The sequence below is a fragment of the Amblyomma americanum genome, chromosome 11 (genome assembly GCF_052857255.1).
Source record: "Amblyomma americanum isolate KBUSLIRL-KWMA chromosome 11, ASM5285725v1, whole genome shotgun sequence".
Taxonomy (NCBI): Eukaryota; Metazoa; Arthropoda; class Arachnida; order Ixodida; family Ixodidae; genus Amblyomma; species Amblyomma americanum.
The window spans coordinates 94,235,375-94,263,045 of NC_135507.1; the positions used below are offsets into that span (position 1 = coordinate 94,235,375).

The 27,671-nt window shown below is 51.4% G+C and overlaps 1 protein-coding gene across 1 annotated transcript in view; it reads left to right on the top strand.

Moving 5' to 3' along the window:
• Positions 1-1,115: 1,115 nt before the first annotated feature.
• The window catches only part of Pur-alpha (Purine-rich binding protein-alpha), a 141,054-nt gene continuing 114,498 nt past the window's right edge, over positions 1,116-27,671 (top strand). Inside the window, exon 1 of the mRNA XM_077643821.1 lies at positions 1,116-1,134. The gene's annotated coding sequence lies outside the window, so the exon portion shown is untranslated. The remainder of the gene's footprint in view (positions 1,135-27,671) is intronic.

A 27,671-nucleotide genomic window follows, 5' to 3' on the forward strand; every position in this document is an offset into this window, starting at 1 on the left:
AAATACAAACTCGCCTGGCACAGAAACACTGGCCCTGGAGTGTGAAGTATACGAGTGTGCCGGGCTCGAACCCGGCCGCGGAGGCCGCGTCTCGATGGAGGCGAAACACAAAAGGCGCCCGTGTACCGTGCTATGTCAGTGCACGTTAAAGACATCCAGGGGGTCGAAATTTTTCCGGAGCCTTCCACTGCGGCTCCTCTCCCTCTCTCCAGCTTTAATTTTCGCCTTGTCCCTTTTCTTCAAGGCAGCGGTTGAGGTGTCCACTGAGATGTGTCCACGGTGTCCACGGCCGATTGTCGTGAGCCTGCTAGGGTGACAATGCAGAAAGTAGCGGATGAAAGGGGATAGTTCCTTTCCTGCATTGTCACGCTGCTCCCTACAATGTCAGGCTAGCAGGCCGGGTCATGAGAATCGTCCGACGCCATTGGCTGGAAGCCGTGCTGAATGGTGTCGCGTTTTGTATTATCCTTGAAAAATTAAACGTGCGAAATAGGCGGCCGTATTGTGCCTCATGTACTCGTAGTTGGTGCCTTATAGTTCGTGAGCACGTTACGTCTACTGCGTACTACGACTATAAGATGCTGTTTATTTGTGTCACGATGCTCGGTGGGGTTCTTTAAGTTTGCATGGAATTTTGTGCGGACAGTATGTGTGTGTCAAGCACACCAAGTTTCCCTACTGATAACGCAATGCTATTGCTTGCAAGGGCTAGAAAGTGGAGTTATAGCTAGCATCGGGGCAAGAGTGCATACTGCGCGCCTCGACTGATCCCCCAGGGAAATGAGCACCTCCGTCGTGCTTAGCGAGCTACCTTTTCTCCCCGTTAAAAGGCTCGAAAAGTGAAAACACAGTGGCGAAACGGCAGATCAGAATGGTTGCAGCATGTCGCTTCGAATTCTCCCGCAACACCTTGCACCATTCTCATTTCGCGGGCTGTAGCGGCGCAGCGGTTTACTCGGAATCGTATAGCATGAACAACACTCGCTTCACTCATCTGCGAACTTCTGCTTGCGCCTGCTCACTGGCTTTAGACTGCTTTTCTGCTTTTTCCATAGTTTCGTTTTCTTTTGTGTCGCCCAGGTAAATCCGCCGGGCACGGTTCCTCCAGCGAAGATGACGGCGCTTCAGAAAACGGTGAGTGGGCCTGTTTCTTTTTTTTTTCTCCCGCGATTCCCCCCATGCGCTTTTCCCTTGCAGCCACTACGAATATAGGCGTTATCCTCCCCGCATTCACCGTGCACTTTTGTCTCGTGTGAGGGGCGCAGCCATGTTGTTGGTCGCATTTCGAAAAATTCGACACCGGACGAACTGCGAAAGTGTGCCTTTCAGACTTGTTTGGCCGCCCTACGGCGGCTTGAGCAGTTCAGCGGTAGGAAAGAAAAATTGCACAACGTTATGCTCATGTTTTGCTACAGCACTGGCCCACGGCGTTGTTGCAGGGTGCTGTGAATTTAACGCGATAGCGTTAAAGGCTCCGCTCACCAGAAAAGTCCGGTGTCGGCGTTGTCGGCGCCGTCGCTCTGCGCGAAAAATCGCTGGAAATTTTCGGGGAGGTGGTTCTAAGAGAGCAACCAAGGAGGCAGGTGGGCCTCCTAGGTCACGTGACTTTGTGGCGTCGTCACAACGTGTTCACCGGATAGTGAGCAAACTGCCCACCGTGGCAGGTAGGAGTTATGTTAATGATTGGTCGCTCGGGAAGAGTAGCCTGGGCCGCACAAGTCCCTCCGCTGGGACCACCTGTCATCGCAAGGCAGTGGCGCATCGCTTAACGTCTGCACCACTGCGCAAGGAAGCGTATTAGGACTGCCAGGTATCTATATGAATGTAGTGTAGAGAATGAGCAATTCTACATATGAGTTCATTTTCGCTCTCAGCGCAACACGAACCGGACACAAGACGAAGGACTAGCACAAACAGGCGATGACTATCAACTGTTTTTTTTTTTAAGAACGAAAAGCGTATAAATACAAACAGTGAACTACTTATCAATCAACAGAAGTTATCTGGAAGGCACGTGGGAGGTCCACCAACTCGCCCAAATTTCCGCCTTGCTCTACATATCAGCATTAACCCATTACGCTATCGCGTCGTACCCTTAAGGCGGAGCCTAATTGTCCCTCCATTTTTTTCATGCCACGCGGAGTCAGCTATATCTTGCGTATACGCACGCTCGACGCGATTACATTGTTCGCAGAGGACCACTGTCAATAGATGACGTAAGAAAACTTCGTAGCGAGATCGTGTGGTGTATATGAGAAGAGACCGTGTGCCAGCTACGGTCGTTCAGTGACTTTCTTTCGCTGGAGGGCACAAGTTTTTCCTATGCAGAGTTCTTTTTGCTAGAGGTCTTGTCACCGCCGCCACGTGGCGTCATTTGGACGTGCGGACTTCTCCCGCTGAAGGCTGCCTCCTCAGACTCGAGCTATGATGAGACGACTAGGCCGGTGAAATGGTCAGCGTCGAGGTGGCCCAGCGCAGCCGCTGCGTTCGGGGTCCACCGCCAACGAAAGGGGCACTTGCAGGACATCGCACGCGGCAGAGAGCATTGCGCAGTGCTGTCGCTGTGAGCCGCCCTGGTACGCCGACCGTAGTTACCGTGAGAGAGACCTGGGCTTCTCGGAGACGTTCTATTGTCTCCGGAGAATGCGAAGACATCGGAGGTTGGCTTGGTGGGCTTACAAAGTGTGGCGACCGCCAACAACTGAGGTTTGCATGCGGCAGGCTTGGGGTTCGATCCTCAGTGCGTCCGGTACCAACCGGTGATGCGATGGGTTTGAAGTTTTCCCGTGGCCTGGCGCATGCTACGCTTCTCTGGGATGAAATACTTGGGAAGTGGGCCTCTGACGCCACCTTGAGTACACGAAAATACCTTGTGCCGTGGCGGTATTTGGCTGAAGCTGCTCTTGCGCCATAAAAATTCATCATCATCATCGCCGTCAAGAACTGAAACGACCAAGACAGGTAAGCTCTTGACTACTTCTCGATTGTACACTCGGACAGTTCTTAGTTCTTTCCTTGGATTCTCCGAAAACAGTGGCGATATTCCTCGCTGAAACGTTTGCAGTCGAGAAAACGCGCAAGCTGGGCTATGCGACCAATGGATACGGCTCTCTGCCAGCAGTGGCAACTTGCTGGAGACAGCACGCGAGGTGGAGCGGTGTAGGAGTGCGTCGACTGCTGCCACCGCCAGCACGGCCTTAAGCGCAACAAGTACCGATCCGTCCACCTGGATCACCGTGTTGCGTGCAGCAGTTCGTAGGGGAAACCGGAAGAGGGCAGCCTTTAGTGGTGGGGTTGTGTTACTGCAAAACGAGGAATATATCCTTCACCCTCGACGACAAATGAGCGCACAGTATCTACGGCAAGACGACGCGGCGGCACTTCGCGTTGACGACGTCTACTTATGCCAGAACGTTGCGCTCTGCGCAGCCATGACGTGACCCGACTCCAAGACCGAAGTACGAGGACTGGAAGCACAGATCTGGAGGAAACTTAGGGCGGCGGCAAAGTTGCCGCCATGTTGGTCACGGTAGCAGTGACATTCGAAAGTGGCAAGTAACCGAAGCGGCATTCAGATCCGCACAGCTGGAGGCCACTGCATTACTCCATTAGGACAACGCACTAAAGGAGCAATCTTGGTTAACACGCCGACAGACCCTGCGAACATTTAGTGCAACAGCCATGGTCTGATGACATGGTTTTCCCTCACTGAATACCGCGCAGTCGATCGTACTGTCGACGAACGTACCTTGCCACCGAGCACGACCATCGCGCAGCGTTGCCCTCGACGAACGCTCGGAAGACTGCCTTCTTGGAATAAATCGCGAGGCATGACGGGCAAGGTAGTCGTCTTTCCTTGCCCGTCCAGAAGAGACCCGTGGGCGCAGAATCTAGCGCTTCACAGGCAGCAATAAGAGTGGGACCTGCTGTCTTCTTCGACGTAATAGCGGCTCCTTATTCTTCCTCGTCAAAGGCTAGACAAACCCCTGTCTGTAGACAGTCGTATCGTCACTAGCGAATGTCCATGTCCTGTCCAGCTTCTGGACTTCACGGAAACGTGAAGCCATCAGGCGGCAATTAAGTAATAAAAATGCATTGCCGCGACAACGCGCTGCCATCAAAACACGTGGGCCTCGTGAATGGACGGCACGCTATATTCGGTCTTGCGCACATTGCCGTCACCCGAACTGCTCAACGAAGGAAGATGTCCATCCACTCACACGAATCGACGGCACACTGGATCGACTCTACCATGTTTTTCGTAAATAGACCGTTAGTGACGATAGAGTCTCTAGTGGCAAATTGAAGCCGATTAAACTGACCGAGACATGACTGCATGGACCGAGGAAGCCCTGCAGGGCTTTTAAGGTCGTCATGCTTTGTGCTGGCTCTCAACTTGAAGGACCTATCAGGCCGCTTGCGACTTCACAAGATTGAACTTATCGTTACCTGGAAGTAGGCGCCAGCACTCGGATGCGTACTCCCTTTTACAAGCTCCTCTCGTCCAGCCGCCGCAGACGGCGCCCTGGACAGACCAACGCTTGTACGGTTGTGTGGCAACAGCGTACAGATCTAAAGCATTGGGAGCCTAGTTTGAATGCCTAGCCGATAAGGCGGTGCGTCACCTTGACGAACGTCCAGTCGTGGTTTGTCCGCTTTCTGCGTGAAAAGTGGCGTTGTCACACAGCACGAAATAGCGCCTAACGGAATCGAATGAGAGAGAGAGAAATAACATTTATTAGCACCCGTCAAAAGGATGATGGGTATCCGAGGCGCCGCTCGGTCCCAGCCATGTCCTCCCCCTCAGCCGTCGACCGGGATCTCTTGGATCTCAGCAGCGGCAAGGGCGAGACGGATGACTTCACGTTGTTTAGTTTCGTCCTCGTTGTGAAGCAGTGCCTCCCAGGACTCATCTGTTCGGTCAAGTTGTCCAAAGCTCGGACATGTCCATACCATATGGATCATGTCCGCTATGCCGTCGCAACGTTTGCACCTGGGGCTGAAAATCTCAGGGTGCCACTTGCTATAAAGCTGGGGGTTAGGGAATACTCCGGTTTGGAGCTTGCGCCACGCAACCTCTTCGTTTTTGGTTAGCTGATTACTTGCTTTTGGAAGTACCGCTCGGCCTAATTTGTAATGGTTTAGAATTTCCTGATACGTGTTAAGGTCGTCTTCGAACTGTAGGAGCTCCTCATCGCGCGAGGGGGAAGGGGTTGTGCACAAGACGCCACTGGGATCCCGGAAAGTAGCTAATCCTCGGGCCAGTGCGTGCGCTTTCTCGTTTCCCCTCAACCCTTGGTGCGCGGGTGTCCAGATGAGCGCTACCAGTTCTGCCGGTGGTGGACTGCCGGCCAACACTCGTGCTGCTGTAGCTGAAATGCAGCCCGCGTCAAAGTTTCTAATTGCTGATTTTGAGTCACTCACGATAATTTTAACCTGTTGTTGAGTTAGAGCCAGCGCAATGGCCAACTCTTCCGCCTCCGTTACTGTCGAGTGTCTGGTGCTGCAGCACGCTACCGGGCCTCCGTTTTCCCTAGTGGCTACCGAAATGTGCCCCGAACTGTTTGTGCATTGTGCGGCATCCGTATACAAGACATCCTGTCTGCCCTGAAAGCGGGCTTGCAACGCTACTGCTCTTTCCTTCCTCCGGCTCTCATGGTAGATGGGATGCATGTTTTTGGGGAGTGGGGGTATCTTTAATTTGTCCCTAACCTGTCTAGGAACCGGGTCCGTACGTCTCGAGCACGCTCGAGGCTCGTGCCCCAGCTTCTCCAGAATGCTGCGACCAGTACGACTGCGTAAAAGTCTCTGATACTGCGAGGTCCTTGCAGCCTCAATGAGCTCTTCGAGGGTATTCGAAACCCCTAGACTCAAAATCTTTTTTGTTGGCGCACAGGGTGGTAAACCTAGTGCTGTTTTTATCCCTTTACGGATTAAAACATCCAGTTTGTCCTTTTCCGCCTGGTAAAGCCGCAAATAAGGTGCCACGTAGACTATCCTGCTGATTATAAAAGATTGCACTAGCCTAAGGAGGTTAGCTTCTTTCATACCCGCATGTTTGTTAGCGATTCGTTTTAGGAGTCGGCAAGTTTGACTGGTGCTAGCCTCTAGTCTCTGAATCGTTTCCGAGTTCCTGCCGTTCGCCTGAATTCGTAATCCTAGAACCCTAATGCTTTCCACCGCTGGAATTACATTACCGTTGACCCTGAGTGTGATTCCCGCGTTATACGGTCCGTCCTGCTTTATGCGCCGACGCTGTGGCGACCGCATGGGCGCGAGAAATAGCGCTTCCGATTTCTCGGCCGAGCACCTCAGACCGATTGGTTCTAAGTATTTTTCTGTTACATCTATAGCTCTTTGAAGCGTCAGTTCAATTTGGCTATCACTGCCCCTGCACATCCACAGAGTCAGGTCATCTGCGTACAACGTATGGTTCAACCCCGGAATTTTGTCCAGTTGTGCGGGGAGGCCAAGCATGGCGATATTAAACAGGGTCGGGGACAACACCGATCCCTGCGGTGTGCCCTTGTTGCCCAGTTGAATACCCGTCAGTGTGTTTCCCCCCATGCTTATAGATGCCGTTCTGTTTGTAAGGAAATCGCGTATGTAGTTGTAGGTACGAACACCCACGTCTAACGCAGCCAGACCCTCCAGAATGGCCGAGTGCTTTACGTTGTCGAAAGCTTTCGACACGTCTAGACCAACGATCACCCTGGTGTCTAGCGTTGGATTTTCTATTATCTGTTCTTTTAGCTGCAGCATGACATCACATGCCGACAAATGCGGTCTAAATCCCATCATGGTATTTGGATATAAACACTTGTCCTCAAAAAATCGGTTCAGCCGGGTCTGAATCACATGTTCCATCAGTTTGCCCACGCACGACGTGAGCGAAATGGGACGCAGGTGCTCGAAACCCGGCTGTTTTCCCGGCTTCGGGAGGAACACAAGGTTCGCGTCCTTCCATGCTGTCGGCAGTCGACCGGCTTCCCAACACTCCTGCATAAAGGCAGCGAGATGTCGGATCGACGTGTCGTCCAAATTTCTTAGAATTCGGTTGCTGACCTTGTCCGGACCCACGGCAGTCCTGGTCCTCAATCTGTTTATTTCTGCCCGGACTTCGGCAACCGTTATCGGTTTATCTAAGTCCGGGTTTTCCTGCCCCCCGTAATCTGGTAGCGGTTCAGCTGTACCCGTCGCGCAGCTCAAGTACCGGTCCCGGACTTGGGATATGAGCGTATCCGTGGTCCCGTCAAATGTATGTACTAGCCGGTGAAGTTGTTGCCTGGCCTCCAGTTTGGACTTGTCCGGATCTAGAAGATGCCGAAGCAAGTGCCACGTACCTGCCTTCCCGATGTTTCGGTCCAGTTGGTCGCAAATGTTGTTCCAGTTTTGCCTTGTTAAAACGAGCGCGTACTCTTCGATTTCCTTGTTAAGCAAGGCCAATTGTCTTCGCAAGTTCCTGTTCCCCCTCTTGTGCGCGATCCGCGTTTCAAGATCCTTCTTCTTGCGCCAGAGACGGACCATGTGACGATCTACTCCCTGGACTTCTTCGTCAACCTCTACCTCCTCGGTTGCCTCGCGGACCGACTGAAGGACATTTTTACTCCAGTCATCAATGTTGCTTATGCCTTCCTCCTGCCCCGTGCGGCCATTTCGGAAAGCCTCCCAGTTCACCGAAGCCACCTTCTTGGTGCGGGCAACCGGTGGTCCGTTGTCGACTACAATTTCGATAATTTTATGATCGCTACCCAAGTTTTCGTCCGTGTTGCACCAGGTGGCAGAGATGCGGCCTCCGGTTAGAGTTAAGTCCGGGGACGTGTCTGTCGAAACACTGTTGCCCTGACGGGTAGGTCTTAGGGGATCCGTCAGAAGCACTAGGCCATTCTGCTGAATACTAGTCCATAGTTCGCGTCCCTTTACCTGCGTGTACTTATACCCCCATGCCGGGTGATGCGCGTTAAAGTCCCCGACTATCAAAAGGGGCCCTCCCTTCGAGATCACGCGCGCTTTCGCGAAGAGCTCATCGAAGCCGCAAGGACTTTTTTGGCGTGGCGGGCTATACACATTTAGAATGAACAGACTATTGAGTTTCCTCTTTTGCGAGATTATCTCAATCAGAATATGGTCCAGATTTGTAGTCCCGGTATCATGCTGCAACACCGTTATATTCCTTTTGACGAGAGTGGCTACTCGCGCGTTGTCACCTCGTCCTACGTACGATTTGTAACTCGCCAGCTTGGCGTGCTTACCGCACTCCTGCAACGCGATTACTTCGGGTTTGTCACTGCTCATCAAAAAAGTCTGGAGTACCGCGCGTTTGCGACCGAAGCCCCTACAGTTCCACTGCCAAATGGTATGTCTACGGTGACGCAGAGCCATTTTGAAGGTTAATAATTTCCTGATATACCCACTGAATTCTCTCGTCTCTGCTTGCCATATCGGCGCGCAGCTGTTCCATAGCAGCCCTCAGGTGCTCCAAAGCGGCCATAACTTGCTGTTGAAAAATCTGATCATCCTGTTCCTTTTTATTGAGTCGTCTTTCTAATCCTTGTATACGGGTTTCAAGATCCTCCTCTGAACCTCTCTTCTTTTTTGTTGCTGGAGGACTTTCCCTAGGGAGCTCTGCCTGCTCCTTCCGCGGCAGCTCCCCCGGCTGCGTTACATCATTCATCGGCTGCGAAGTCCTGCCTATCGCCATAACCTGTTCCTGCAGCGCCTTAACTTTCGCTTGTAATAATCGGTTCTGGTCTTTGAGAGCCTTGACTTCATCTGAGTCCTGAGAGACACTACTTACACAATCCACTTTTGACGCCTGCTGCTGTTTCTGCTGCTGCTGCCGCTGCTGCTGCCGCTGCTGCTGCTGCTGCTGCTGGTGCTGCTGCTGCTGCTGCCGCTGCTGGTGCTGCCGCTGCTGGTGCTGCTGCTGGTGCTGGTGCTGCTGCTGCTGCTGCTGCTGCTGTTGCTTCAATCGAGAGCCCTCCGTCGTCGTCTTGGACGAAGGCGGCTGCAGGCGAGGAAACGAAGCGGAACGGTACCTCGGATGGCTCGAGGGTCGCTCGTGGGACGCACTGCGGCCATCTCTACGACTGAAACGGACTTGCTGCTGCTTCTTGGCCTCCTCCTCGGCAGCTAACTTTGCTTCCCACTGTTTCTTCTTGATTACGTATGGCGTACGGAAGAGTTCCTTGCAATGCTTGTCACCCGTCAGATGGCCTTTTCCACATAGGCGACACTTGGGAACGCATTGATGATCTTCGGCCGGCGACACCACCGCACAGCCACGACACTTTGGGTTTTCACTGTCGCACACATCGGAGCGATGACCAAGTTCTCCACACCTGAAGCAGACTTCATATCTCTTTTTGAACAACCAGCAGGGCATGAGCATGCCTTCAATCCTGACAAACCTTGGAACGTCAGCTTCCAGAAAGGTGATAATAATAGTAGAAGTCTTGCCCATCCGACGCACTCCAGCGACGTCTGGATTCTTCGGATCCTTTCTCAGTGCTTTCAGCAACTGTTCTTCCGTGAACCTCTCAGAGATCCCGTGGACTACCCCTCGCCCGCAATCCTCCGGTGCGATCATATTGGCCACAACTTCGTGCTCGTTGTCGTCGAGTTTAAAGCAACGGATTGCAGCTACCTTCACGCCTCGGTTAAAGTCCAAGGAATGAAAGAGCACCGTACCTTGCTTTCCGTTTACACACCATGAGTCCTGCTCCGACCAGCCGAGTCCGGCAGCCTTGGCGAGGGCCTGACTGATCAGCGGGCCCGACGTGCGTTTAATCACGCCCAGACCTTCACGAGGCCTAAGAATCACCTTGATGCCTTCATCCGGGAATCTCGGAAGATTCATAGCGATCGATCGTTCAGCCGCTTTCCTCCGGACCGCTTTGGTAGGGCCTAATACGGCCCCACCTGCAATTTTGTATCCGGCTTCCCCGCGTCCGACACGGCGCGTCTCCACCTTGGCGTTCTCCTTGGAACCTTCGAGAAGCTTCCGTTGGTGTTTCGCTTCAACCTTTCGTTGGAGCACTTTGACCCAGCTGCTGTCATAATGTTCCGGATCCAGGTCCGTACCTTCGACGGTCACCTCCATCGACATGGTGGGTCCACAGAATCGGCGGTTGACCGGCGGCGCAGGGGCCTCCGGGCCGGCGTCTCCGGCCGAAGATGGGCTAGGCCTAACGGACGCCTAGCGCGTCCCAGGCGGTCCGCACAAAATCGATAGCAACAGACAAACGGTTGCACTCACAGTAACAAATTTGGTATCCACGTGGTCCTGACGTGTTCCCATGCACAAGGTATCATTGAATCCAACATCCGATAAACGTTTCTGGCACAACGAGACAGAATTTCCGGAGCCGACGTGAATCACGTCCGCGCTCCTCGGCCCCCAACGGAATCGAATGTCTTTCTTCGCCCACAGCAACACTTGGGGAATAAACTTCTCGTGGGAAAGAAGAAAGCTTCTCGCGAGGAACTGACTACAGGGCGTCTCGAATTCAGTCGTATGCTCTGCAGAATTCAAGAAGAGCAATACTGGACGCCACTACGTGTAGCGCATTGCGCCGAAACCTGCAGGGATTTTAAAAACGCGAGACTCCACCGACAATGTCGCCAAGACATCGCAAGCGCGGCTCTACCACCGATCGACGCCATACTTTGCGATGAATTTGCGCTGCCATTTCCCGGCGTCTGTGGCAGTAAGAGGTTTGTTGTGAGCATAGCATGGGCTACCTCACACCCTGTAAGTGCGGGTGGACTTGCAAAATGTTTCTTTGAGTACTCACAGCGTGTTATACGTCAGTGGCGCAGGCAGGGGCTTATTATTTTGCAATCTTTTTAGGTTGCCCCAACCTAATATACATGTAATGCTGAGGTATAACGGTGCGTCCGAATTTTTTCTCACGGACTGAGGAGGCGTTTACGGCGCAGGTAGCCAAGCAAGCCGCCGGAGGAGGGCTGCCTGTTAGCCTCAAGCTAACTGCCTCACGAAACGCTCAAGCACGGCGATCGTCGAGATGCTGGTCGTGCAGTTTAGTACACCGGCGTCGAAGGGAAGAAATATATGACGCCATCTTTGCGCACGTGACGCCTATAATGGCGCGGAAATCGACGCAGATGACGTCATTCAAGCCCTCCCACGGTCGTCCTTGAAGCAGTGCTCCCATTGGTTCACCGCGAACCAAACCTGGTCATCGCCACCTGTTTACACTGTGCAAGTTCCGACGTCTGGTCAGGTGGCGCAAGACGCTATAGCCTTTGACGACGCCACTCGGAGTGGGTATGGGTGCCGATTCTTCGACAAGGACTCCTTGAGAAGACTTGTGGCCCCTTATGTCATCCCCGATGCAGTAGTGGCGTAGAGGCAGAGCATCCGCCTCGCGTGCAAGAAGACCGGGATTTGAATCCCGTTGCCGCACAATTCTGCACCGGGTTTTAAAACATTCAAAAAATAAAACTCCGCTTGTAGATGGAATTGCATAATCTGGCCTGGGGTGCGGCAGGATCTCGGTGACCAGAACAGGATTTGGCCACCCTGGTCTAGTCCTTGGCCACAACCTTTTATGAATGAACCAGTTAACTTTCTATGTCGGCCCGTTCTAGATCCTTCGACGGCTGGCTGCAATGGTTTGTTCCCGGCAAGAAGAACATCTCAACGACACAGCGCGTGACCGGAAGTGGTGCACGCATAAAGCTGACTGTCGCTGATATGGCGGCCGCTTGTTCCGATTTCGCTTGCTTGCATTTTATTGTTTGGCTCCGAGCTTCTGGCAGATGCACCTCTGAGAACACGACAGTGCCACGAAGCCCTCATGTCTCCCTTTCAAAAGATTGTCCTTGTTCCTACCCCGCTGGCACGCGCCGCTCTCATGCCACTGGTTTGTTCGCGAAGGATTGCTCTCACGCGGGTTGATTCTGTCGTATTCCTATATTGTTCACGACGGCGTGAGTGCGTTATCTGGAAACTTCCTCCTAGTCATGTTTAAAACGAGAGAAACACACGGCCGCGCTCATTTCTGATCCTCCCGACAGTATACCCTCGTGCACCCGTTGTCACCGCCGCTAAGTGGCTCTCCTCTCCTTAGAAGGCCCCGAGTTCGTGAACAAAAGCAGGCCGGCCAAGTCTTCGTTCGCTTTTCCCACTGGCAGTCGTTGTCGCCACGTCACATCTTGGCGTCCACAGGCGCCATTTTGTCGTCCAGCGGCCACGTTCGGCGGTGCAAGCCGGATAAGGGGGGGGGGGGGGAGGGGGATAAGCCGATTAGACACGCGCCGCAGACTTCCGCCGCGCTGCATGGACTCCAAAATTGCGGCCACTGTGCCTTGAGTGCATACCTTCTGTAGACCGGCAAAGCTGCCGAACTGCTCGTGTCGTTACTGCCCCTGCCTGGTGTCCCTGTTTCACCAGAGAACGGAACACCGCCAAATGAATACTTTTGCTTCTCGAGAGTCACTGGATAAGTTTCCGAGTACCGCGTTTCTCCATTCTGCTTGCTATCTTTTATTTCCGCTCCCCCAGCTCAGGTGCTTCAGTATCGATGGAAGATGCCGGGGCTGGCAAAAACCTTTTCCTTCCTTTTTATTATCATTATATAAAACCACTTACCTTCTACTCCCTTTACCCAGCGCCTCTCCGGACTTCAGCGATCTCAGCGACGTTTGCGTGTGTGGTACTTCTGCGGCGCGAATGCGCGACTGTTCGGACCTCGTAGAGTATCTGTTACGGGTCCAGTGGACTTATTTTTGGAAATGTGGCGGAGAGTTTTAAGGATGCTTCACTCCCGTCACCGGTTGGCCCGGTATTGCACTACCTCCGGGATCGGCCTTGTCTTTAGCGCGTCTTACTATCTGTCTTTCTATCCCATCTTTCAACTCCCCTACTATCAGCACGTGGTAGCGATTGTGGCTCGGCTTGAGCCAGTGGGCAGGCCTGTGCACTTTCCTTTTCTTTCTTCCTGGCAACAATAGACAGGCAGACACTTCTGCGGCGCACACAAAATTCTCCCCAAAAAAGCTCCACGGGTTGGAGTAGAGCCCAGAAATTTCTTGCGGGAAGCGAGTATGCGGAACCTCGTAGCCATGACGAGTGCCATGCTTCTTGATGGATAGAGATGAACACAGTCCGTGGGGCGAGGCAGCAGCAGTGAAAAACAAAATGAAAGCAGTAGAAAAAATAATGATTCGGTGTGAACAAGGCGGTGATGGTGGCAGTGAAGAGCACTAAAGAGTCAAGCAGTCGTTAGTGCGGTCAACTGCTTGCTAGCGCATTCAAACCTTGCTCTTGCAAAGCATGACCTATTTTTTTTTATAATGTTCTGTCCTGTATTCGTGCCATTTTTAGGGTTCATGGGCTTCAAGGCCTGCTGTATTTGATTCCAATGTGGTGCCAAAAATTAGAGATCACTGCGGCTACCCGCATTGGAAGAATGCGAAAGCGTTGACGCCTCCTCGACACTGGTCGGCTTTCAAATTTGGTGCCATGGTTGTTTTCTCGTTCACTTCATTGATTGATCCTACCCTCGATTCACCTCGGAAACGACTTCGAGTTTTCAAATTTTCCGCCACGCTTCGTCCCGTCCACTCACTATATACCCGTCCAGTCTATTTACCCGTCCATTACCTTTTGCTTCTTATTAAATACCTAATTGTCTCTAACTTGTCATTCTTTTTTCTATCTCCTGGCGACGTATTGATCACTTATCATGGATCACGTGATTGCTCATTTCGAGTTTTCAAACTTGGCGCCACTCTTTGGCTCCGTCTACACTTCCGGTTTTTCAAATTTGGCGCTACGGTGCAGCCCCGCCTACTTCTGGCGTTTTCAAATTTCGCGGCACCTTTGCTCTGGCCCCGCCCACTTTTTGGGTATTTTTGACTCTTGTTAATTAACTATTCATCCGATATCAAATTTTTTTTTTTTTGGGGGGGGGGGGGCAGGATTCTCACATCATCCTGTTTCGATTACAACCTCTCGTTTGGCGCTACCTATTCTGAGTTGCCCACAACTACTGTCGGCCGACACATTTTGCGGACACCATCCCCGCCGACATAAGACAGTTTTAGCTTTGCGTACGCAAAGCGCTACGGCGCTGCGTGCGTTACGCTGACCGCTCCGAAGTATAGTTTTAGTTGGCCGTGCCGTTGCGTCCCTCACTCGCACGAGTAAACAGTAATGCCATCTAGTGACAAGGCGTCAAAGCACATCAACGCTCGGTTGAAGAAAATTTCATCCGTGATTGCTGATAACTAGCGCGAGTGCATAGCTAGCCTTTTTTTTTTGTTCCAAGAAGAAAAACTATGCGCACCAAAGAAAATGTAAGAACTGACTAAAAGCTAGAAAACTGCTTCGCTAGGTGTCGTTGCCACGAGGAAAACACACTGCTCTTTGTTAGGCCTAGAAGCTTGAAATTTCATCTCCTAATTATCTGAAAAACAGGGGCTAGTTATCGCTTATGCGGCTACGTGTGGGCAAGAGTTGGCGGGATAAAAGCGAACAGCTACCATTTGAGCCAGCTATTGCGTCGGAGAATGCAGCGGCGATGCATGCATTTATTCCGAAGCGGGCTAGCAGGGCGCCGCCATCTTGTCAAAGTTAACGTACGCAAGCGCCGCAGCGCAAAGTCCGCTGGCTAGCGTACGTACGCAAGAAGCAGGGCTTGCGCTTGCGTTCTGCGCATGCGCACTACCGTCCCCGCAAACTCCTTGCGTACGCTAAGCCGTTGCGTACGCACAGCTAAAACTGTCTATTGTGCCTAGTAAAGCTTTCGGTGTAGTTACAAGCCCGGAGGGGTTTTTTTCCATTGCCGATCCCGAGTTGGCTGCGGGGGCCGGCCGGCTGCTGAGTGTGAAGCGATGATGCGAATTCTTAAGGCAGACCTCGCATCCTGTGCTACGCGATACCGCTTTTCCGGGACGCGCATTGTACGCACCGAGTGGCTTCCGCGGCCGCGTGACACGGGGGGAAGGCGTCGCGTTGCAAACTCCGCTCTGAGCTGCGTTCCTCACGTGGTTGGGGGCCCGGTTTCCTGCATGCATTGCGCCGCCGGTGCAGTGTCGCCGGTTCCGGGATCGAATCTCAGGATACGCGGCTACGTGACCGCCGTCACGCGCGGCATCCTCGCATATAACGAACTTGGTGTACTGTATACCTCCGATGTAACGAACCTTAGTATGCCAGGTTCGATCCCGGCCGTGGCGGTCGCATTTCGATGGAAGCGAAATGCTAGTAACCCGTGCAGTGTGCGATGTCAGTGCATGTCAAAGAACCCCAGGAGGGAAAAATTTCCGGAGCCCTCCACTACGGCATTCCTCAGAGCCTGAGTAGCTCTGGGACGTGAAACCCTATTAGCCTAACCGTTAACCTGTCTAGTACTTTAACTTCATTGATCCTCACGAGTCCTTATACCCTTCCTGGCGCAGTGGTACAGCGGTTAAGCAATGCGCCACTGCCCTGCCATCGCAGGTGCTTCCATCTGTGGGCCTTGGGCGACCCAGGTTGCTCATCCCGAGCGACCTGTCATTAATTTAACTGCCACCTGCACGGTGGGCAGTTCGCTCACTATGCGGTGGGCTGGTTGTGATGACGCCGCAATATCACGTGACCTAGGTGGCCCACCTGCCTCCTAGGTTGCTCTCTGCTGACCACCTGCCTGAGCCGTGCTCGTGAGTTTTCGCTCATAACGCCGACAATGCCGACGTCGGATTTTCTGCTTAACGACGCCCTTAACGCTATCGCGTTAAAATGTCTACCATGCTCGACTAGCTTATGTGTTGTGCCTTTCCTTATTCCTGGGCGCAATCCTGTAGGAGACACACGCTGCGCCAGAACCAGCAGGCGCACGTACAGAACCTTATTCGCCAGAAAGACGAATTGTTTCTCTCCTAGGGCAAGCGAAAGCTCCCTGACCTACGTATCCAAGACTCGTATCTAAGAAGTGGGCGGCCCCGCCTTCCCGGCCCTCCTCGGAACGTTACTTTTCGTCTTCGGCACTCTGTTGTGCACACGAAAAACAAAGCATTGCGTTAAAAAAAAAAAATAATCGTTCATTTCAATCAGCAGCCGACGTCGACGTTTGTTCATCCGGACTTTTAGTTTTCAACCCGATCTCGTACGATTGCTTCGCTGTCAGTTCGAAGGCACACCTTGATATCTTGTCCTCCACGTCCCGATCTACATGCATGCATACTTCGAGTGCTCTTCTGGGCAATATTGTCGACAGCGATCGCTCCTTTTCGACGCACCTTCGACTGTTTTTAGTAATGAAGCTCGCTCTTTTGCCTCTCGTGGCGCAAACACCGATGTCCCTAATCTCGTAGAATCACTTTATCTGCCGTGATAACACGCGCGCCTTCTGCCATTTATTTATTTATTTCGGACAACACTACATGGTGTCCGCGGGGAGAGGCTAAAGGAGACTAAGGTGTCTCCTGACGAGGCCTAACATCCGCATTACACGTCGCTGCAGATGGTACGGTGTAACATATAAGTGAGAACAGTGGTACATCAAACACAGCGAGACAGGAATTCAACATAGGCAATTACACAAGCACTGGTGAGGCAGAAAATAATAGTGAAGAAGTCATCAACAATGAGCGATAATAAGTGGTGTAGAAAATAAAAACACATTCGCACGGAACAGTAGGAATAACAATGAGATGCAGCAGGTAAGCACAAGAAAATTTCACACGGGGTGTTCAAAAGATGGCTCATTTTCTTCTTGAATTGGTGAATGGTGACACACTCCAGCAGGCACAAGCAATTAATGTTGGATATGTGTTGCGCAAAACTGTTATTTGGTGATCTGTAGTCTGGATGCCGTAATTAGTGCGACGCCTAGAACCAATCAAAGGAATTGTGCAAGTTGTGTGTGATTTCTCTATTCAAATAAGAACGATGACTAATTAAAAGGAATTAAATTTTTACCAGATCTCTCGCACAACAACGTTTGCGAACCTAATACCCATCACTGCTGTTCTTCTCTGATTCCGAACACTGTTTCATATTTATAGCGTGAGAATTACAGGGCGCACTTAAGACTACTTATATTCCTTCAATACCAAAGCGTTGCTTTTTTCTACTCTTATTTAATTTTAGCACGATAGCGTTAAGGAGCTTGCATCGCAGAAAATCCGGCGTCGCCGTCGCTGACCGTGAGCAAAAAATTGCTGATGGCCCAGCTCTGTTAGACCAGGATATACGTAGCGAAAGCGCGGCGACATCTGGTTCGGAAGAGTTAATATGTGAAACCCGTGCATTCACTGATGCGCCTTTGTTCATGATTAAACCTTGAGCCGTTGTGGCGCTCAATCTTTGTTTCGTGAACAATGCGCTTTGGTGCGGGGAGTATATGCTGCCCTGCAAGAGCCGCCTAGCTGCCCCCGCCTATCTGGATGAATGTGTGTGCCTGCCAGACTTTTGATGTTTTGGAAGGAGGGGTCATGCAGAGGTAAGGTGGTCTGGTGTTTTGGGACGTAAGCATGCTTACATTTTTCTTTTCGGCACTATTTCTCTGCAATAAAGAAAAAAAAAAGAGCCGTCGTGGCGCATTGGTAGCGTATTCGCCTCACGCGCCAAAGGCCCTGGTTCGATTACCAGCCTCGACACGGGTTGTTTTTTTTTAATTCAGTGGGTGTGCTGGGGTTCAGTGGCTTCCGCCACCGACCACGTCGTCGCTCACGTGGTGCGGAGCAGCTGCCGGCGGCACGGCGCCGGGGCTGGTCGCGCGGTTGGGCACGCGACCAGCCACGTGGTTGGTCACGTGGTGCGGTGCGACCACGGTGGGAATGCCAGCGCGGCGAAATTTCGAGTTCGTGGCCAATGTCGCTTTGGCTACAAAAATTAGCCGTGGTTTAAACATTGGTTAACCCTGGTGAGAAGCGAAAGCTTCCTCTGCATGGCTACGCTCACAAACGCTTTACACACGCTGCCGAACGGATTGTCTGTATTGCGCCGATGAAATGCCCGATGGGGCACAGTTGCCGCCTGCCACGGTGGGCAGATTGGGATGACGTCAGTAGGTCACGTGTCACGTGACTGCACTGACGCTGCTCTCTTGAAAAACCTAGCGTAGGGAAGCTATCGCTTCAAAAATCCAGGAGAAATCCCCAGAGAGGCAACCTAGGAGGCAGGTGGGCCACCTATGTCACGTGACCTTGCGGCGTCGTCACAACCTGCCCACCGAATAGTGAGAAAACGGCGCACCGTGTCAGGTGGCAGTTAATTATTGATCGGTCGCTCGGGACTTAAGAGCAGCCTGGGTCGCACAAGCCACACCGGCGGGGAGCACCTGCCATCGCAGGGCAGTGGCGCATCGCTTAACTGCTGCGTCACTGCCCCAGGAGGGCTACGAGGACTCGCACGGATCTATGAGCGTGACAAATGAATGACCTTCCGCATATATGGGAACTAATCCAATGCGCTATCGCGTCACACCCTTAGAGCGGTGGTTAAGTGTGTCCTCCGATTTTTAGCCTTCCTTATTCCATATCCCTTAGGCAGATAATAATAAAAAAAAGTAGTGGTGATAGTGGCCTTCTCAGTCTTCGTTCACTTTTTTTTCTGCGCTTGTTGCGTGTTTCACATCTCTCCTGCACTTCCGCGGAGTAATAAGGGAGTAATCACTCATCGATGTCCGCCCAAGCTCAACCATACAGCTACGCAGGAAAGCTAAACAGCCCAGTTAGACATTCGCAGTCGAAGAAGAATTTGTCCTGGTTCGGGGTTCGAACTCGGGGCCACGCCTCACCGGAGCAGTCGCTGTGTACCAACTGAGCTAACCGGGAAGGCTAGCTTATGTTGCACTCAACAGAAAGGAGTAAGAAGGAAGTAAACCTTATAAAGTGGAGTAAGATTATACCCTTGTCACACGGGCACTCTAAAGGCACTTTGAACTAATGCTCCTCTACGCTCCCAAAGGAGCACTACTTCAAGGGAGTTCGTCCGTGCTACACGGTCGCGGAATGACCTTCGCAAGAAGTTTTTAGCGCCCTCATCGGCGAAAAGCGTTATTAAAATTGCATACCTCACTGCACATGTAAATACAGAAATGGCACATTTGTTTAGTAAATTTGTTTTATAACCGTATTATGTTAAAGCAACAAACAACATGGCCGACATGGCGGCATATTTACCGTGGCTACCGTGATGCTCGTATATCTGGAACGAGAGTATGGCGTGGTGAGACTGCCACAAAACAAATGATCTTATATTTTAAAACACCACTAATCTTATGAAGTGAATTTATAAAATGAAAATTGAACGTTTATTTTCTCAATTTATTTATGCTGTTAACTCGCTGGGAGAGAGAGTACTCCCTTGAAGCCTCAAAGGACGAACTCGAGCTGCCTTGTTTCGAAGCTCCTCTGAGCTAGGTGTTTTTTGGCGCGTCCGTGTGGCAGCGCGCGTTCGTCCTTAGAGTAATGAAGCATTAGTTCAATGTACCTTTACAGTGTCCGTGTGACAGGGGTATTAGTCCCTTCTATAAAAAGGAGTGCTATAGAGCACAGCTTACACCATTTTTATTTCCGTGCAGGTAGGTGTGTTCGTGTTTAGAGCTTAGACCGAGAGCTAATTGATCAACAAATGATCAACCTCGGGGGATTTCCCTAAAATTTGGGCTAACTCCTGTGGAGTGTTATACGTTCATGCCACGTGTTTGCGCCGTCTGTTCGTGTAGCGAGAATGGTTACTAAAAGCGCTGCAATTCTGGCGGAACTCGCCAGTGTCCTGAAACGTGTCTATACGAGAGTTTTTCCTTTTACGGAGTTCGATTTGCAAGTCGGGAAAGGCGCGTTGAGGTTTTGGCTGGAGGTTCTCGACCAATGGAATTGTTTGAGGACTCCGATTCTTCTTTTTTTGTTGTTTTTTTAAAATCTTCATGGCACTTATGTAACTTTCAGTGCTTGGGCGCACTAAAAACGTAAGCGTGAATTTTTAAACAAAATTTCCGCGGAGATATTTGTGAAACTATTTGTGTCCATCCGTGGACCCTGTGGTTCGCGATATCTCGCTTCACAGTCGTTGGACGAAGTGTGAAAGATACCTTAATATAAAAAGTAATACTTTTGAGCTCATGTTCCAGTTCATTTGTATTGTTCTTTAGTATAATTTAAACATTCCTTTAACGTGCCAAGTATCCCACTCTGTGCTGGGTTCAAAGCGCTAGACGAAATATTAATGCTGTGTATACTAATGGACCCAGACGCTGGAAATCTCTGAAAGAAGGGGGGTATCGTGTGGAGTTGAAGCCATAAGGCAATTTATGGCTGCTCATTAACTATACACTGCAAAGACAGCACGTTCGTGAGGGGCGCCTTTTCATCTCTGTGCGCTAGACACCGAGGCTAACTATTAGCTGCCTCCGTCTTGCCCCGCCTAATCGCTTTGATCTCGACGTCTTGCGAGCGTAAATAGCTTGCAGACTATAAATATTCATCAGAAGGGCTCGGCCAATGAGACGGTTTCGCTTCTCGTGAGCAGGCAATAGCAGTGAACTTTTATGTGCCCAGTGTCTGCCATCCAGTGTCTGGTAGTTTAGATATAGCTAGTCGCGAGGCGGGGATGGTACTTGAAGCAGGGAGGGGAGGTTTAGATTTGTATCGTTTGACCTCAAAATTGCGTACTTAACCTTACTGTCACGGGACTTTGTTGTTTTACAACCACTTCCTTTACAGGCTCGCCCCGGAAAGCTGAGAAGAGCGTGGTTGACCCTTTTCTGTTTGTTTTATTTATTGTGTTGGGGAGTGCTCTCTCGGCCCCTATTTATATATGCGTCTAGACCGAATATTTGAAGGCGTCTTCATATCCATACCTCTTTCCATTGTCGGTCGAGTTACAAGGCTGGCCAGCAATCAACATCGCGCAGAGATAAGGGTTCCGGGAAACGTACTTGACAAACCGAGAGCGCGTCATTTTATTCTATAGACGGTATTTAGGGACGATAATTGCGAGGTAAGCCTACCAAAATGCATCATCGGGCGTAACCCCCTCCCCAGAAAAAAAAACACATTACGTAGCAAATTTAAGTGACTAAATAACTTACTAATGCGAAAGCATTACTATGCAATGTCGACAGCGAACCTGTCACCAGAACATGTCCGCAGCGATTGTGGGGAACTGCAGTGAGATATCGTCAAAAGCGTGGTTATAATCGAAAGAGGGTGATGTGAGGATGCGGCGCAAAAAATTTGGTGACGATCGGATGAATAGTTCATTCAAAAATTAGAGCTCAAAAAATGTGCAGGAAGTGGGCGTGGCCAGGGCAAAAGTTCCGCCAAATTTGAAACGACGGAAGTGTGGTACCACGTGACCAGAAGTGTGGGCGGAGCCAACGCGCGGCGCCAAATTTGAAAGTTTGGAACGAAGCGCGGTGGGAATTAGACGAATTGCGCATATTCTCGGGCGAATAGGGGCAATAGAGGCCAAGAGGAGCAAATAGAGGCGACAAGTACCGAGGAGGCGTCAGTGCTTTCTCATTACTGCAGTGCGGATTGCCGCAGTGACCTCTAACGCTTCTTCGTATGCTTTCTTGAAAATTTTCAGTGCTGTTTTGATTTCTTTGCCATAGTACGCTATTTTCTTCCTATGTTCGTGCAATGCTTCCATTCCGCTTTTACGTCGTCAGTACTCTAGTCTTCTCATGTTTGTCTCTGTTGCTGACGTGTTCGGTTTGCCTTCAGTCTTCCGAACACCCACGGTCTCTGCATCGCTGACCGCGTCCTCCCTGACGTCTCGAATTCATGCCTCTAGAGGCTAGCAGAACATGTTGTTGTTAGCCCATCAAAAGATGGCACATACCCACACTGGGGGATCGGCCAAGAATCGGGTGGCTATTCAACTGAACTCAGTTAACAAAAAGGAAAAGCACGTGGGAGCATAACACCGGTGAATTTTTCGTCAAGAACAGAAAAGGGATGAGTGTTTTGATTTTAAAATTTTAAGAATAATAATAAAGAGAGTGATTAAATAATAATGATTTAGTCAAAATGTAATAATTGATAGAAAAGAAAAGGTTGGAACACTTAGCAAGGCAGTCGGTGAGATTCTATCAGGAAATTTTGAACAGCGGTGCAAACAGATCTGTGGCTGAACCCAAATGTGGTGGCGCCAAATGATAGCAAGAGCGGGCTGCTCAAACTAAGGCCAAGATGCTGCAAGGGCTCCTCCAGCAACCTTTTTCTCAGAGAGTTGAATCGGCGACAATACAGCCAAAAATGTTCAATAGATTCTGGCTCACGGCAAAATGCACAAAGGGGAGAGAGCGCCAAACCCGACTTGTGTAAATAGAAATTTAGAGGGGGGATGCGGCAGCGCAGCCTCGTCAGTGATACTTTAAGCTACCGAGAGCAACAAATTTTCCTGTTCCAATAATATTTAAGGTGCTGATAATCCGCCGATGTTAAAAGTGATGTGTCTTGCGTGCTTAAAAACGCACGTCGCCGAAATCTAGATGCTGTAATGTAGGCTGTAGCCGGGATGATTGGCAACACGGGGCCGCAGAGGGAAGCCTTTGCGAGATTATCAGCAATCTCATTTACTGTCACACTGCTGTGGCCGGGAACCCATACTAAATGAACAAGGCTCAAATGCGGAGGAAGTAGGGATAAGAAAGTTGATAAAATGGGACCGTCAACCTGTGCAGCGAGGGACGAACACAAAGATAAAGAATCAGTAATTACTGCAACTGCTGTAACAGAGGGGTCTAGCTTGCGTAGAGCAAGTACAACTGCTAGAAACTCTGATGTTTTCCCGCCGGCCTCACATACTTCGCAAAACCAGAAACAGATCACTCGGGCGTATGACGTGTTTAGTGTCATTTGCTGCAGTTTGTTATTCATAACTCAGTGCATCCTGTTGCTTGTCGAACGGCGTTCAGAAGTAAAGGGTTAACACATCAGCTCTAGGGCACCGTCTCATGAGGGATAGCCACGGTTTAGTATAACTTTTCAAGGAGACAAGTTAATTGTGCACTGTATGTATGTTCATCTAATTAAGGCAAATTAAGCATCCCAACTGTTCTTCATTTCTTTTTATTTTGTCCTTTGCATTCGTTATTGTTTATCGCCGAAGTACCAGCACCTGAAGATGCGGCGGCTAATCACGGATGCCTAGCGGCAGCACACAATGGAAAGGGATGCCGTAATTTCTGCGCCCATGTTAGCAGAACCCTCGCTATTGGAGGGCGCTTTTGCATACTGCATTAATGATGGCGTCGTTAAGCGCGCTCGCTTTTTGACATGTTCGTGCCGCTGTTTTGCCCGGGAAATAAACGCCGGGTGCTCACACATCGCTAAATGTCTGGCTGGTCGCCACTCCCTCTCTGACTAGCTTCTCGAGGGGTCCGTTCGGTGAAGGGCCTCCGTGTCCTCGTCTGGGAACAATAAAGAAGGGATTATTAAATGACACCACGGGCCTGGAACAGCGAGGCATGTCCCGGCAGGTCCCGGCGAACCAGCGGAGTTTAATACCGGCTCGGCGTTCAAGACGGAGTGTAGGGTGTCGGTTAGTTTGCAACGCCGCCTTCTTGACCGTTCGGGGGAGGAGGGCAGCCCAGACGCGGTGTTCAGGAAGACAGGCCCAACACCAGAGGTCATTCGCGGACCCAACCCCGATATGATGCATTTGTCGGCTCTTTTTCTTCTTTTTCTTGCCTGCATCTTCACCTCGTCTCGCCCGCCGTCCGGAGCGCTCGCGCTGCCTTTAAAAGCGCGCTCACCTCTGCCTCTTTCACCCCCTTCTTCCCCAGACGCCGCTTACTGCTTTGTCTCCTCCTCGTCTTCGCATTCTCTCTTCTCCGCCTTCAGCTCAGCTCGATCCCACTCCTCTCACTGTCTCTACCTTTTTCACTTTGTGCTGTGATTGTCTGGAGCCCACTCTCCCTATTCCGCCTCCATTCGCCCTCTCTTCGCTATCCTCTAATTGTATCTCTCTCTCTCCCCCTCCGAGCTGTCTCGCCTGCTCCGGTGTGTGCCTAGCGCTGCCTGCTCTCCTCTTGTTCTCTTCCGTGTTCCATTTCACTCGAGAGGAAGACTGTTCCGCCCTTTCCAAACGGTGCAGCGGCAACGGCAAGCCTTTCCCCTTTCCGTCTGCACCAAGCTGAGACGGTGGCGATGGTCAGTCCGCACCCTTTCCCTTTCCACTATCTCTCTCTCTCTCGGGAAAGGACGTATACCTTGGGGAGGAGGAGCCGTACTTCTGTAAGACTTCAATAGTCCTCATCATCGTCATCATCTGAACAGTCGCCTAGCTTGGCCGGGGAAGATGCCGGAGTGGGGAGGACCGCGGGTAGGGGGGGTGCTTTGCCTTCCGGCATCGGAGACAGCGGGCGAAGTGCCTCCCGGAGTAGCGGTTTTCTTCGTTTGTGCTTTGCGACTGAATGCCGCTCCGCGCGCCCACTGCTCTCGTGCGGGATGTGGGAACGTGGTGGTGCCTAGCGAAAACGCTGTATCCTCCGCCGCGACGTTTTTTTTTTTTCTCTCTCTTTTAACCTGCCCGCTGGCTTGAGCGTTCGCGGGCCTTAAAAAGTATTTTAAAAGAAATGAAATAAACGTTCACTCTTTGTGATGTCGCAGCGTCGTATTTCCGAAAAAATCCTACGTTTTCACTATGCTTAAGCATATATTGTGCATAGCTGGGGAGAAGGTATCTTTTCTTACCCTCTTGTCTACTTCCGCACGTCCGGCTGTTACGAGAATGGAGCAACGGCGCCCAACCCTCTCGAAGCGCTCGTTGTCGCTACCTCTTCCGATTCTGCACGCCGTGCGCTTTCTTACACTGTAAGTAAAGGAGTAAACAGGGTATAAGCTGTGCGCTAGCGGACAGCTTACTCCCCTTTTTACTCCCATACAGGCGCATTCGTGTTTATAGAGTGTAGCTAACCCTGTCTCAGCTGCGAACGAGAAAAACGAAACGACCGGGTCGCTTTGAACATAACCCGATGCCAGCGTCTCACGACATGCGGGACGAACCTTTTTCGCCCAGGTGAACGTGGGTGAAAAAAGAGGCCGAATTCGGAGACCCGTGTGCGCTTCTCACATGCGTTTACGATTGGCGAGGCAATGTCGTCGCCCAACAACCCACGTGCGGCGTCCATCTATGCCAGCCACGGACCGATGGTGCGTGTATACGAGGACTTGCGAGCACATTTTCGAGTTTGGACGCGTATATTGTGTGGCGTTGGAATCGACTCGACAGTGTATGTTGCCTGCATGGGTCGCTTCTCGCTAGCTTGCAGCGCGATTGGCAGAGTGACGTCACGCTCGTTACTACGTGCATGTCATTGAACTGCGCATGTCCCTTATAAAAATGGTCTATAGACAGTCTAGATACTTCTCATAGACGCTATTGCTTTCGGATAGATATTTATTTTTGTCTACTCATAGCCTATAGACTGTCTATAGAGAAAAGTCTACTAAAAGTATATGGCCATAAATCTATAGATAGTCTATTGACTGTCTATGGGATTTGTATTTCCTGTACACTGTTCTCTAAAGTTCGTCTATAGAAACTCTATAGAATTTATAGACAGAAGTTTAAGGACAGTCCATAGACTGTCTAAATAAGTTTTTGTAAGAGGTGACACCTGCGCCGAGCCGCTTTACTGCATGGCTTGTGGAGCATTCATCGAAGAGGGGAGTCTTCGTCCCGCATCCGTAATCGAAGAACTCCTCCTTCCCGACTGTGTTTTGTTTTCACAGCCTCACAAGTGCCGTTTGACGCGGCAGGTGGGAAGTCGTTTTCGTGGTGGCCGTACGCGCCTATTTTGTGACTGTGCACGCGGACTCTGCGGAAGTCTGCTCTGCGACGAGCAGTCTGCCAAGCCTGCTCTCCGCGCGACTTGGCCGTCTTTTTGTGGCGGCCGGTCTTTCGTATGTATAGACCTTTTCATATTCGCCTTTTTGAGCGCAGCCGTATTACCGCGGGACTGTGGCAGCAGCGCTCTGATTGGCGGATTTCATACAGGCATCTACTGCGCATGCGCAGCACTGTCCAACACGCGCGCGTGCTCAGTCCAGGTGTGGACAGTGAAAAAGGTCTGTAGCGCTGTAGCGACTTCATTGAGCTGGATTATAAAAATGCTTGATTTCTCGTAATTCCTGCTTCGGAGGGATATCGTGGCGTGTGGCGAGTTTCAATGGCCCATCGAAACGCCTGTGACAATTGGCTAGTAGCGTTCAGTGGCGCTCTTTACGTCGGTGCGGGTTGCATTATGAGAACGGCATTGTAAGAACCCCCCCCCCCCCCCCCCCCCCGTTTTTTTTTCTCTGACGTATGAACGCACAAAATTGTCGGGAGCGCATTGTTGTAAAATATGTCCCCTCCTGGAATCGCTGTCTCTGCCGACCTTGGTAGGAGGTTCTGGTTTAGACCGTCGCGGCGGTTCCTAGCGGGCTGGTTAGTCGTCTGGGCAGGTTGGGTTTAACGGCGCATATGCAACAAAGGCGCAAGTTTGGTTGCCGGCCGCTTTTCAGGAAGGAAAACGCAAAAGCGGCTGGATGGCGATATTTCAGCGCGCGTTATGAATACGTGCGGAGAACAAAATGGCACATTTTTATGGTGCGTTACTACTGACATTTATCTTGCGTTATTCGTAACCTCCAGTTACGCGTTGTCCCATCGTCTCGGGTTACGCGACAAGAGATGTATAAAATATGTTTTTAACTTTCCCGCCGTCTCTAAAGCCAATTACCGGCTTTGTGGGCGGCTGCGATATGGAATATGAAACCCGCCTGTGTCTGCACGCAGCCAGACGTAACCAATACCGCCTTCTGGCTGCCGCTCACCGTCGCCGGCTGTTTCTTTTTGCCCGTAGCCGGGTACATCCGCTCCGGTTGGGCGGCTATACATAGCCCTCGACCGTCTGGGCCCCAGACGGCATCGCGCGCCGCCGTCGGGCATCGATCCATCGGCGACCGCGACGACGGCGATGATGATGACACTTGCGGCCGAAACGGAGGAGGGGTGCGTGTGGCGGAACGGGCGGAGGCGGCGGGCGATGTGGTGTGGAAAGGCCTCCCGCGTTCTTTTCCCCTTTTCGACGAGTCTCCTCCCTCTTATATACCCTTTTTTCCCCTCCGCTCTTCCCTTCATCCCGCTGTCCTTCCCCCGGAGTCTTTGCCGGCGGCTTGCAGCTGCTGACTTTTTGTCTCTGTAGTCCTTGTCTCGCCTCCAGGGGCGCGACTGCTGCTCCGCCTGCCGGCAGTGCAGGGCAGTGCAGTGGCGAGCGCGGTCGTGCTTCGCAGCGCCAGTTGGGGAAAAAAGGAAAGCAGAGAAAGAAAGGAAGTGGCGCGAGCGGTGGAATAAAGGAGCGCTGCACTGTGCTATACACCGTCTGGCCTTGTGAGCCCCCTCGTCGCTGTGCCTATTGCGCAGCATTGTAGTGAGTGGGCGGCACCACGTGGGAGCGGCCTGAAAGGATCCTCCATTGCTGCTTCCGGAATGGCGGTGGGCGCGCAGGAGGATTTGTGGCCAGCTGAATCCCGTTCCTCCCGTAACGGCTCTAATAATAAGCCGGACTTCTTTATTTTCTCTCTCCTTGTCTTTGCACGGTTCTGTTCCCGTACCTTGGAACGCCGAATGCCCTTACGTACCTTCGATTGCCGGTAAGCGCAGTTGGGGCCTGTAGTGGCGGTATTTAATGCTATCGGTTACGAAACTGCGGTTC